This window comes from Pinus tabuliformis, chromosome X, assembly GCF_031772625.1.
Source record: "Pinus tabuliformis cultivar Carrire ecotype Pingquan chromosome X, CPIR1, whole genome shotgun sequence".
NCBI lineage: Eukaryota > Viridiplantae > Streptophyta > Pinopsida > Pinales > Pinaceae > Pinus > Pinus tabuliformis.
The window spans coordinates 1,094,466,327-1,094,479,382 of record NC_142308.1 but is presented as its reverse complement, the minus strand read 5'-3'; the positions used below and the strand labels follow the sequence as shown (position 1 = coordinate 1,094,479,382).

The window sequence follows — 13,056 nt, the reverse complement described above, 5'->3', positions numbered from 1 at the left end:
GTTGCGCCGTAGATCTCTTCTCTCCAGATCTAACGGTCCCGACTTAACCCGATCAACCCAAAAACCGTCTGTTGATCCTTCGTTATCGATCAACCCACGCTAGATCCAACGGCCTACAAAGATTTCAGGTGGACTACTTGCACGAGAGTTACCCGCCCGAAATGAGTGGTTTTTCTCTCTCCTCTAGTTGCTACGTGTCAACCATCGAATGGAATCGAGCGCTCTCTTCTAAATACCACTTACCATTTTGCATCCGCCTGAAATCCTGCTTATTGGAATATAACCACGTGTATTAATCAATCACTTAAGTAAAGTGCTTAATCGTTTAACCACGAGATTAACACTTAACACAAGATAAACATGATTGGTGAATAAAAGCGTTAAGCACTGAGATTTATGTTTTTCAATTGGAATACAAAGAATACCCTGTTAACTGTTGAACGCAGATACACAGAGTAACGAGAGTCCACACCAGGCACGAGTCTTCCCCTCTCGACTCAATTACAACAAAAAATTGACCTCTATCTCAAACCCCCTCTAACACTCAATCTCTCGCTTCTCACTCAAAACCTAATCATCTCAGCTCCCTTGACTTTCCGCTCTTCTCTGGTCTGATATGGCTCCTCTGTTAACTCCTCTGATACTCTGCAATACTCATGGCTTGGCTGGCTTGGCTTTCCTCTGGCTTCTCCTCATGGCTTTGCTCCTTGGCTTCTTGCTCCTATTTCTTCACGGATCTGCTCTGCTTCTCCTTGGCTTCATATCATCATTTAGTATCCTAGAATATTGGCATATTGACATACTCCTGTTGCTTCATGGATTTGCTCTACTTGGCTTCACATCATTGTTTACTGTCCAGAATATTGCCATATTGACATCAATGACAACCTAGATTAACACACATTACATGAGAACATGGAATAGACCTCTACGAGTAGATAACATAAAGGAGGAAATCTACCCAAATTGGATGAGGAGACAAAATTACAAAGACAAATTTTCAGTTGGTGGTACCCAGGTCATATAATGCGCCGTGTTGGTCCAATAGGTTTCTTCCCAAGTCACCGGAACAAAAGATAATTTATTGAAATCTTAGAAGCTCGATATGGACAGACTCCCTCTAAACCAAATGCTTCTTCAAAACAATTGAGAGAGAGGACCAAAGAATTGTTAGATAAGCCACCAACATAACCACAAACGATTCTAAAAAACCAAAATTAAAACTCAAAACGTCGAAATAGGAGACTATTGACTCCCTTTAAACCAAATGCTTCTTCAAAACACCAGAGAGAGAACCAAAGAATTGTTGGAGAGACCATTGACAGAGCCATAAACGATTCTAAAAAGCTAGAATTAAAACTCAAAGTCTCGAAATAGGAGCCTACCTCAAAGGAATTGCCATCTGAACCTTGTCTACTGTTGATTGCCAAATTAGAAACTGGAAGCCCAAAATTACCTTCACGCAAAAGAGCGTGAGTCAATTGAAGACCAATCATGGAGGAAATACTAGGCACCGCCATAATAGCTTGAGAACCAAAGAGTCCCTTTCGCCAAGCTTCCCACGAACAGGAGTGTCGAGCCCACAAGTGCACTATCCAAAGGATAAGTGAATGAAATCTAAGATGAAGCTCTTCACAAAGCTTCTTGAAAGGTGAACTCCTAAACGCCACAGTGAAATTCAGGGACAGAGCTATATCCAAATTAACGGGCCTCAAAAGTGGTGAATCGATCCAAGAAACCAATTCAGTCATGAATGATGCAGGAGTTGAACGAGAATCTAATTTATCACTAATTTCCCTGCCCAACCACACGATTCTCATCATTTTACCATTAATTTTCCCAGTGTTGCTTCCAAAGAAAACCATCATGATCCTGAGCGGAGGTCGTTTCCAAGATTTGGGTAGATAGATGCAATAATAACAAGCATGCAAGCAGGAGGAAGCATCATATGCATAGCGGCGGGTCTTGTGTGATGCCATGTCAAGGGGAATCCATATATGCTCATGTATCTAGAACATTAAACCTTTGAGGAGCTTGCTAAGGGAATAGAGGGTGGCATACTGAAGAGGATGGGGAAATGAGAGCGGATAAGGAGGATGAGGGAAATTAGGGAATAGGAAGGGATGGGGAAAAGATAGGGGTAAGGAGGGTAAGGTAGTTTTAGGAATAATTCAAAAAAAAAAATCAGATAAGGGATATTCCAAGGGGAGGACCAAAAGCTAATAGTCATGAAGCCTTAGGGAATGGGGCAGAAACAACCTAAGTCATTGATTTATAGCTTGGTCTCTTCCATAGAGCAAGCTTTATTTGTTTGTAAATCGACATCCATGTTATTAAATCTAAGGATATGATAGAATTTTTTAGAATGGAGGGACTCAACCAATCCTCTCATTCTTTGCAGCACTAGTGCAAGAGAATTATCCTTTGGGTTCCCTTCCTTAATGAGAATGAATTATAATGAGCAAGTCTCCAAGTATAATAATGCCTTTGATTCCTTTATCTTTAACAATGCAGAAACCTTGAAGAAGGCCATACATCTCAGCCTAATTATTGGTTTTCCTTCCCAAGCCCCATACAAATTTGATTTCTATTATTCCATTGAAATTAAATAATATCCCTCCCCTCTTGCCACTTTTTTTATATAATCATTTTAACTATATAATAATTTTACAAATATATAGTTGATTTATTCACTTCTAAAAATGTGTATATAGCTACTTTAAATATATAATATTTTACAAAATATGTATACACATATATAAATGGTTGATTTTTCCAAATAAAAAACTTTGACAAATGTTAATATTGATGTGCATACCTTGTGGGCATGATCCTAGCCATTATTCTTATTTATTTACAAATATATATGGTTGATTTATTCACTTCTAAAAATGTGTATATAACTACTTTAAATATATAATATTTTACAAGGTATATATATATATATATATATTATTTAATTTTTCCAAATAGAAAACTTTGACAAATGTTGAGATTGATGTGCATACCTTGTGGGCATGATCCTAACCATTATTATTATTTATTTGTATAATAGAGATTGGTTGATTTGACAAATGTTGAGATTGATGTGCATACCTTGTGGGCATGATCCTAACCATTATTATTATTTATTTGTATAATAGAGATTGGTTGATTTTTTCAAATAAAGGACAATGACAGAAGTTAGAAAGGACGTGCATACATGGTAAGCATGATCCAACCATTATAGTTTTCAAAACTAACGTGATATAGTTGACTTGACCTACCATTTTGATTTTCTAAGCAAAGTTTATAAAACCCTGCATCACACTTTCCTAAGACCAAATGCATTAAATATGTTATGGTATTGATAGCATTTTCTGCAACACTAGTTATTGTATTGATAGATTTTTGTTTAATAATATTCAACTTGTAAAGTGACAAAACAACTAGAAAAGCCTAGGCTACCCGCACATTGGTCCACACCGGAGAGAAGACAAGTTCCTCTCACCATACAACAATTAAATCCATGCATTTGGTTTAACTTATTTAAAGGCGGGCATTTGGTGACACTTAGACTTCAATCATCCAACCTAAGCATGGGCTTACGCTTCCAGATAGTTTTAATTGAAGGTAGTTAGCTTTTAAAAGTTATTATAATGATAGGATTAAATTTATTATTATCAATTTTTAAGTTAATAATATATATAGATATGTATTTATGATACAAGTATTTTTAATTAAATGATTTCTATGAGCAAATTTATATTTTAAAATAAAATTTTGACAAAAGGTATAAAAAGTTTTATGGATGGAAAAGTCATTAGTAGATGAAACTTACAACGGCATTAACTTATAGGCAACATATTTTATTAATGGAAAAGTCGTGATTAAGTGGAATTTATAGAGAAAGTCATGATTAAGTGGAATTTATAGAGATATTGATGAATGACAAAAGTTTTTATTTAAAGTTTTATGGATGGAAACGGTATTAGTAAATGAAATATTATAAAGACATACATTTAGGAAACAGATTTTATTAATGGAAAAATTATTATTAAATTGTTTTTTATAGAGATATTAATAAATAGAAAAAAGAAAAATTATGGGTAGAAAAGTCACAATTAGATGAAATTTATAAAAACATCGATGAATATGACATTTACAATGTCTACCATTGTTATGGTTTCATATCTCCAAAAAAACAACTATTTTTCTAATAACTTGACATTAAGAGGAATCTTATTAGAAGAGGATTAATAGGTATTAATCAATTTTTTTTAATCTTAAAAAAAAAAAAAAAAATCTATTATCATTTATCATCCATGGTAGCAAACCAACAGTGATAAATACTCTAACATGTAAGTATGATAGTAATTGAATCGATTAATATCTTAAATAATTGATTAGTTTAAACATTCTTATTTTTGTATTTTTATTTATTTATCCTTTTTTTACTATTTTTACTTAATACCTAATCAAGAATTAAAAAACAATTATTAAAATTACAAATATCAAATACTTAGATTGTACAATCCCAATGTAAAAATAAATTTTCAAAACACCAAATTTATTTATATATTAAAAATACAATTTAAATAATAAAAATAAAAATATGATTACACTAATAAAATTAATTTTTTTTTTTTTTCCCATCTCTTTAACTATTTATAAGGGAGGAACTTCAGAACGGAATTGAATCCGCCGGTGGATGCTACGGTAACAACAGCATAGCCACGATTCTGGAAAGCCGATTGTTAAAAAACTCGAAGATGAACCCTACAGACGCCGCCGCCTCAGCGCCCTCGGCCACCGCTTGGCCTCGGCTCTCTGCCGGTGAAGGGGAAGACCGAATCCAGATCAACAAGCCGAAGCATTCCTCAGCACTGGAGAAGCAAGCATTGAGCAGAGATTCGGAGCCGGAGCCGCACCCTAGCTGCCGCCGCAGCCATCGCCTCCTGGTCCTCAGCCGCCGCTTGGCCTCTACGCGGATATGCTGCTGCAAGGGAGGCTCGTTTCAGGGTCTACCGGAGGCGCGAACCTGAGTTGAAGCTCCAAGCGGAGGTTGAGCCGAAGGAAGAGACGAATTTCCATGCGTTGAGCACAGACGCGCATAGCAATGGCAGATCTGGCCCCTCCACTGATCAGTGGCCTCTCTACAGATCTGTCGCCCTTCCCTTCGCAGCGGATCCGAGTCGGAGCAAAAGAGACCTTGGGCAGAAGATTTCTTCTCCCCTGCTGCCTCCTTTGCGTCAAGAGATGGGAGACTCAAAAGATTCTGGCCCCGTGCTGCTCCAGAAATCTTTTGAAAATTCCCCTGCCCCCTTTCAGATTCAAATCGCACAGATCTTTGGCAAGACCATTCTGCAATGGGTAAACCCTACAGATCTGGTGCAGAACCTCAAAGCAAATCTGGAGCACAGACTTGGGATACCCTCAGCCCTACAGAGACTTATTTTCCAAGGTAAACAGCTCGATGATCCTCTTCCTCTCTCTTTTTACAGCATAAAAAACAACAGCTCTTTAGTGTTTTCCCTTCGCTTGAGAGGTGGAGCTGCAGGTCAATCCTCTTCTGCTCCTCCATACTCCTACAAAGCTGCAGTCCGCTCTGAGATTCCCACATCCCCTGAACCTCCCAAACCCAAGCCTTTTTTGGTTGACAAATTGGAGGAGGTTCCCTCTGTTGAGATCTCCTACGCTGACCTTGCAGACGACACCCAAAAATTCGCTGAAAGGGCCATCATCTGCAGATTCAATGGGCTCTGGCCACGCTCAAAGGATCTTTATGACTGGATCAATGACAACTGGACTCACCGTTGCAAGGTTTATTTCTGTGCAAAGGGATATTTTATAGTGTTGTTCGATAATCCCGAGCACTACGAAAAGGCCTTAGAAGAAGGCCCTTGGTTCATGGGTTCAGCAGGCCTCTTCTTAACTCCATGGTTCCCAGACTTTGACCCAGCTTCTGCAGTCATCACTAAAGCCCCTGTCTGGATCAGACTTCCAAATCTTCCAATACACCTGTGGCGCACAGAAGTATACAGGCAAATAGGCAACACCTTGGGTTGCTTTTTAATGGGAGATTACGGGAGGGAACAACAAGGTCTCTATACATATGCTAGAGTATGTGTGGAGCTAGATTTAAGCAAGGGACTGCCAGAGCAAATCAATCTCAAGATCAATGACACTGTTTGGACCCAGATTCTAGATTACGAAAACACTGCCTTCCGATGCCGCCATTGTCACCTAACAGGGCACTTGCAGAACTCCTGCCCATCGCTGACAGCAAGAACGAAAAAGGGCAACTTCGCAAAAACCAAACCCAAGCGTTGGACTCCCTGTCCTCCGCCGCCAGCAGGGAGCTCAGGCTCCCCAAGTTCGGAGGATGAGGAAAGCGACTCAGAACCGGACCAGGCGCCTCAGCCGATGGATCCGCCCACGGATACTCAGGGGCACACCCATGTCACAGCAATCTCCCAGAAACGCGCCCATGAGACTTCCTCCTCTGAATCAGAAAAGGAGATCTCGAAGATAGAGAATTCCAGTCTTCAAGTTGTTTTAGCTCATACTCCCCACGCTGGCTGGACAAAAGTTAACAAAAAGAAAGGGAAAAAACATTGTGTTGTAGTTTCTGCCCCTGGGGGGTAAAAGTCAGTTAGTCAGTGTTTGCTCTCAAGTTATTTGATGTAGCTCTGAGATTGAATCTTTTCTCCGGGACCGAGGTTGATGGATTCATCATTTCTGGTCTGCCGGTCTCTTGTTTCTCTTGATTGTACTATATTTTACTTAATAGAATTAGTCTTTACTCAGAAGAAAAAAAAAAAAAAATAAAAAATAATAAATAAATAAATTAAATTAAATTTTAATAATAATTGGGGGAGGCAGAAGCAAGAGGGGTTATCCTTCGCCCCATTGGAAAAGTTGAAAAAAAGTTCGTGTAGGGGTTGAGTTTCACCTCAAACAACCAAGCGGAAGTACTAGGACTTTGGCAAGGACTCAAGATGGTAGTAGCTGAAGGAATCCTCCAATTAAGTGTTTTTGGAGACTTCCTCATTACTATACAAAAATGCTACAAAATGAAGCTTTGCAAGGAACTCAATACAAGGCCAAATTTGAATCCTTGGAGTTCTACCATATCAAGCAAGATAATAACATGTAGGCGGATTTTCAAGCTAACATCGGAGTTAATTTCGAGTAAGGAGACTTGATGGAGGCGAGCGACAAAATTATTAAATGCCACATTCAATGATTACAAATAATATAAGGACCTCGATATGGTTGAAGGTCATTAAGAAGGATTTAACGACTGACAAGATGTATAATTATGTCATTCTTTCCAAGGCATATTTGCTCTACGGGATCGTTCTTGCATGACAATGGGCCCTTCAACTAACAGGTGGTTAAATGTAAGGAACAATGTTAAGTATGCTGATAGGTGGGATGGCGTCGGCATGGATTTAAAGTAGGCTAGCAGAGTAGGATTTGTTAGTACTGTGGTCAAGGAAGGACGATCTAGTTCGATCGTGTGTATTTATGGTTCAACCCAAGTAACAATGAATTCTCAATTGTGTGCAAGGTAGCAGAATGAGAATGACATTAAATTTGAAGGGACTCCCCCTGTCGTCATTCTAGAGTTAAGTATGGCTATAAAGGGATGGTTGTGTAGGCTCCATGTGCAGTGGCTCTCCATTTGATCCTTTCGTGTTGAATATATGGCTTCTTCATCAAGCAATGGAGTTGGTGGTTCCATATATGAGATAGATATGGCTTTTAAGCAAGAAATTTAGGAGATGATTTCCAGGATAGGTGGGCAAATCATCTTTGAGGCTCGCTCTCATTTCGCCCTGGTATCGAGCCAGATAAAAGGCTTGAAATAAGATGTAGAAAACGTGCAGGCATCAGTGGAGGTAATAGTAACCAATATAGAAAATCTGGACTATAGGGTAGACAACTCTGAGGACAAGGTGGAGACTGTAGTTATTAATGTGTTAAAGGAGGCGTTTGGCCTTAGTGACAACATTGAACAAGACATGGAGTTTGGTAATGGAAGGGCTCTCCCTTTGTTGTTTCTTGACCAACAAGAGTTGTAGTAGGCACATGGGAAACAAGTGCCAACAAAGCCATTCTAGTAGGAGGAAGTGGACAAGGCAGACATGGAAGAATTTGACGGTAACAATGAGGAGGGTACCGGGTAGTCATTTCCATAACAATAGTTAGATTATGTTAGTATTGATGGGGTATTTTGGAGAATTTATAAGAAGAATGTTGTAGTCAATCTGGAAAATACATCTCTGCATATCTAAAGCCATTGGTGAGAGCAATTTTGGATGACTGTGGAAATTATGTTGCTTTTGAATGTAATGGCATTGGCCAAATTCCAGTTTGATTAAAAGAAATTTAACTGTTCCTTAAAAAATAATAATAATGATAATAATTAAATATATGTATTTTTTTTGGTAAATTTCGTCAATGTATTTTTATTGATAGCAAATAGTATTACATGAGATATTACATTGAGTACATATAGTTACCAACAGACCAAAGAACTGACATGGGAGTTCTTTCCTCCAACCAGGTATGACATATTACACACTTTTTATTAAACACCAGAGGAGTTCAGGGGTTTTTCTTTTTCCCTTTCCTCCTACGTACATCTACTCATCCTACAAATTTATCAGATACAACAGAGGATAATTGCATGTCCTCATTTTTCAAAGAAAGATCCATCTCTACCACCTCCTCAGAGTGCGAGACATCCCTATCACTATCTGAATGGTCAGACTCGTGTGGGCATTTCTGCCCACTGTTTATAGCCATGATTAATGCTGATGAATTTCCATTCTCCATTTTTGGGGCCTTCTTTTCCATTGAGGGTGGAGGTGTATCGACCGTGGGATGCATAGGATCTTGTGAGGCTGAAGAATCAATAAATGCCTTTTCTTGTTGAGGGTTGACCTTCTATTACTTATCACGTTTGTGACGTTTGAAGTTGCCTTTTGGTCACACCATCCACGGTTGGGTTTTCGCGGCTCCATGGACCCTGACACCCCTGTAGAGGCAAGACATGCACTCTGAAGATGCCTAGGCTACTAACAATATCTGCATCTAAAAGTTGTGTTTTCATAGCCCAGAGGGTGATGGAGTTCCATGTCATTCTATTTTAGGATGATTTTGTCTGAGAGGCCCAAATCATAGTGCCTATATATCAATATATATATATATTTAAAATCTAATTAACTATTTTAAATCCCCCAAAAAGCAAGGTATATCTTTATAAAATATCATGCTTTGAGGTTGGAACATTGAAACATTCATAATTATAAATAATTACTTAGCCTTAGTTTAAGAGGTTGAAATGTGTATATCAAACATCGAATATGAGTGTGTAGGGCTTGTAACTCCAATAAAATCAAATTAGACATTCACAAATATAAATAGTTACTCAACATTAGTTTAAGACGTTGAAATGTGTATATCAAACACTGAATATGAGTGTGTAGGACTTGTAATCTCAAGCGAATTAATTATTCTATTTTCCCTGTCTCTTAATATTTTTTTGTTTTAATATGAGTGTGTAGGGACTGTAACCCCAAGCAAATCATATATATGGATATCAAATTTGAGAACATGGAGACATTTCTTCTTGGGGATAAATTGATACAAATGATAAATTTACTTGAAAATCTAACTTAAGTAAGGGGGAGATCCTTAATATAAATGGTGAATGATATTCAACGAATCACCAAAAATAATCACATCTTGAATTCCTAGATTCACAATTTGCCTCAAACCTTGATATAAGGCATAAACTTCAATGTTGTTGGAAGTGTGATCTAAACCCCAAGCATACTTATGTTCTTCTTGATTCTTAGGGTAAAAAATTACCCTCTATCACAACTCTTTAACCTCATTATTACTAAAAATGTTCTGTAGATATTTTGTGAACGCTAAATCCTTACCATCTATCTAATAATTATTGATAACTAAATTAAAAATTCAGAAATCCTATTCCAAAATATTGTCATATTAACATAATGCATTTTACTACTCATGAGGTGTAGACTAGTTGGTTTGATTGGGGTTTAGTCTTTACCAGGTCTTAGGTTTAAACCTCATGGAGAGGGGTTGAAGATGGAAGTCACTTTTGAGAGAATTAAAATACCCGAAGGGACGTCCAAGCTCGACTGAGCTTGGCACAATCCTGGTGATAACATCCCACTATTGGGTAGTTCATAGATCACCCCACTAGTGGGTAATTCATAGACAAGTTGCCCTAGGTGATAACATCCCGCTAGTGAATAGTTCATAGACCAAATAACCTCAGTGTAAATTCAACCTAATAAATAAATAAAATATAAAAGGATATATTTTATTTCATTGGAGCAGGTGCACGCCATCGCGGACAAGGATCCTGCGCAGAGAAAGTTGTTCGTCTGTGGCCTTGGCTGGGATACAAATACAAAGTCTCTCAAGGCCCTCTTTTCCCAGTTCGGGGAACTGGAGGAAGGGGTCGTTATTATGGACAAGAACACTGGTAAGAGTAAGGGTTACAAATTCATTACTTTCAAGCACATGGATGGTGCTCTTAATGCCCTAAAGGAGCCCAACAAGAAGATCGACGATCGCATGAGGGTCAGTTAGTTGGCCTCTGCTGGTTCACAACCTGCCCAGCCGGCGGTTGATGTCTCTGCCCAGAAAATCTATGTTGGGAATGTTCCCATGGACATGGCGGCAAATCACTTGTTGAGCCTTTTTTCTCAGTATGGGGAGATCGAAGAGGGGCCACTAGGGTTTGATAAGTAGTTGGGTAGGTTGAGGGGTTTTGTGCTTTTTATTTTCAAGTCAGTGGACAAAACTAAGCATGCGTTGGATGTGCCCATGACCATCAATGGCATCATATGTTCTATAAGTTGGTCGACGAAGGGCATAAGCTTAGGCCTAGCGACATTAATGCTCCTAGGGGATTAGATGGGTTTAATGTCAATGGATTGAACCAACCTGACATTGTAGTATCTTTGAACCCTTAAATGTAGTTTAGTGGTGTGGGTCATGGTTTTTTGAATCTAACACTCAGGGTTAACCAAGGTTTGAATCCAACAAGACTAGCCATGCATCAGGGTTTAAACAATCATGGGTTAGGAAATTCTTCTTTATCTGGTCTCGGAGGACACCCAAACCCTAGTGGGATTCCTCATGAATCCATGAATTATCCCAAGAATCTGTTTTCTATGAACCCGTGGCTCTCTCACGGAGGTATGCTTGGCGGGTTAGGCCAAGTCCTAACATCTTTGGGGATGGGTGGTTATGGAGGACATGGTGGGGGGTTGGGTCCATATGGCGACCCTCCTCAAGCTGGTGGTTCCAACGATGGTCAAACAACAAGAGGGTATGATGGTATTGGAGGAGGGTCTTTGTATGGTGTACCGTCGACTTCAGGAGCTTCTCAGTCGGGTGGATTTCTAGGAGGAAGCCATTATCCATTGTCATCCTATCAAAATCAACATCAACAACCAACACCAAGCATTCTCGGTAGAGGAGTGTATCAAGGCATGCCACCATTTTACTATGACTAGTCGTTGTGAGCGATGAAGCGGTCTGTCCAAGCAACTCCAAGCGTATCTTGCTGGTTAGAGTATCTTCTGACGTTTATTTTCTTGCCAGGTAAGAGTATCTTTAGGCTATGTTTTTTCCCATTGATTAGAGTATCTTTTGGTGGCGCTAAGGTGTCCATTTTACATCTTCAGGCGCATCCAAGCCTATAATAACATCTTCTGACTATTTTGCACATGCGTGTGTGATTAGGCTTGTCAAAGCATCTCCAAGCACATCCAAGCCAGTACCTTGTTACTGTTTTTTTTTTTTGTGGGCCTTGCACCTTTTTTTTTCCAGTTTTATGTTGGGGTTTACTGACCTGCAATGTAAGGATTGGATTCCCTTTTGATGAGCTATATCTAGTGCTCCCTACGGGGTAATTTGGTGGACTTGTGTGCCCTGCGATCATGTTTTTTTCAATATGTAAACAATTTCTATTTTAATTAAAGTTGTTGGTTTTTCCCTTTTGGAAAAAAAAAAACCATAAAACATGATACAATTTATTTTTTAAATATAATATGAGAATGCTTATTTCTTTTAAAATATAATGAAATGTAATATAATTATTTCATAATTTTGATTAATAATAAAATATCTTTATTGCAAAAATATCAATATATTTACACTTAAATAAAAATAACTGTTGGTTTAACAAACTGAGTTTGATAGGTTTTTCCACCTTTTGAAAAAAAAAAACTTAAATACCTATTGCTTCTTAGAATTTTATTTTTTAATAATTATTGGTTTAACTAAAGTTGTTACAACAACATGACTAAGTTATAATTTTAACTAGTATAAATATCATGATCACAAAATATTTATGTCGTAGGTGTGGTCTATATTGGAATTGAGCTTGAGGAATTTTGATTTTTTAATAAATGAATGGACAAGATTTGATTTCAAGAGAATATTCTTCATCTAATACACCATCTAACAGATGATATGAAAAATATTTCAAATGGTTTTCAATTTCAAACCAAAGAACAATAAATTAAATTTAAATATTATTTATTTTGCCACATGTTCCCACTGATTGAAATTAAATTGTTTTGTTTCATTCTAGGTGTGTGACCACAATCGATACCCTTTAGCGCTTCAATGTACTGGTGGAATGATCGATTTGATGTGCCTGTTCGATGCACTGGTTCAATGTTATGCAGGTTTAATGCTTGATTCAATGCGTTGGTTGTGCAGGTTCAATGCTTGATTCAATGTGTTGGTCGTCAACGGTTTGAATGACCACAAAGAATATGCATCGAGTGGCTCTCCTGCTTCACCGTCGTCCATTTATAGGTATGGCCTACGAATCAGAGGACATAAATGTGATTTTTTTTTTTTAGAGTGTTCTTGCCCTCATGCCTTAATAACAAAAAAGACAAAAGAGAATCCAAATCATCAGATGTTTGCATTACCCAATTCAACAATTGCAATAAACATGAACAATTTGATTCACATGATGACCTCCGTACTCTTTGTAACAACCTC

General features: G+C 38.1%; 1 pseudogene; it reads left to right on the top strand.

Annotated features, from left to right (window-relative positions):
* Positions 1-5,348: 5,348 nt before the first annotated feature.
* On the top strand, positions 5,349-11,552 carry LOC149143642 (uncharacterized; annotated as a pseudogene).
* Positions 11,553-13,056: the final 1,504 nt, after the last annotated feature.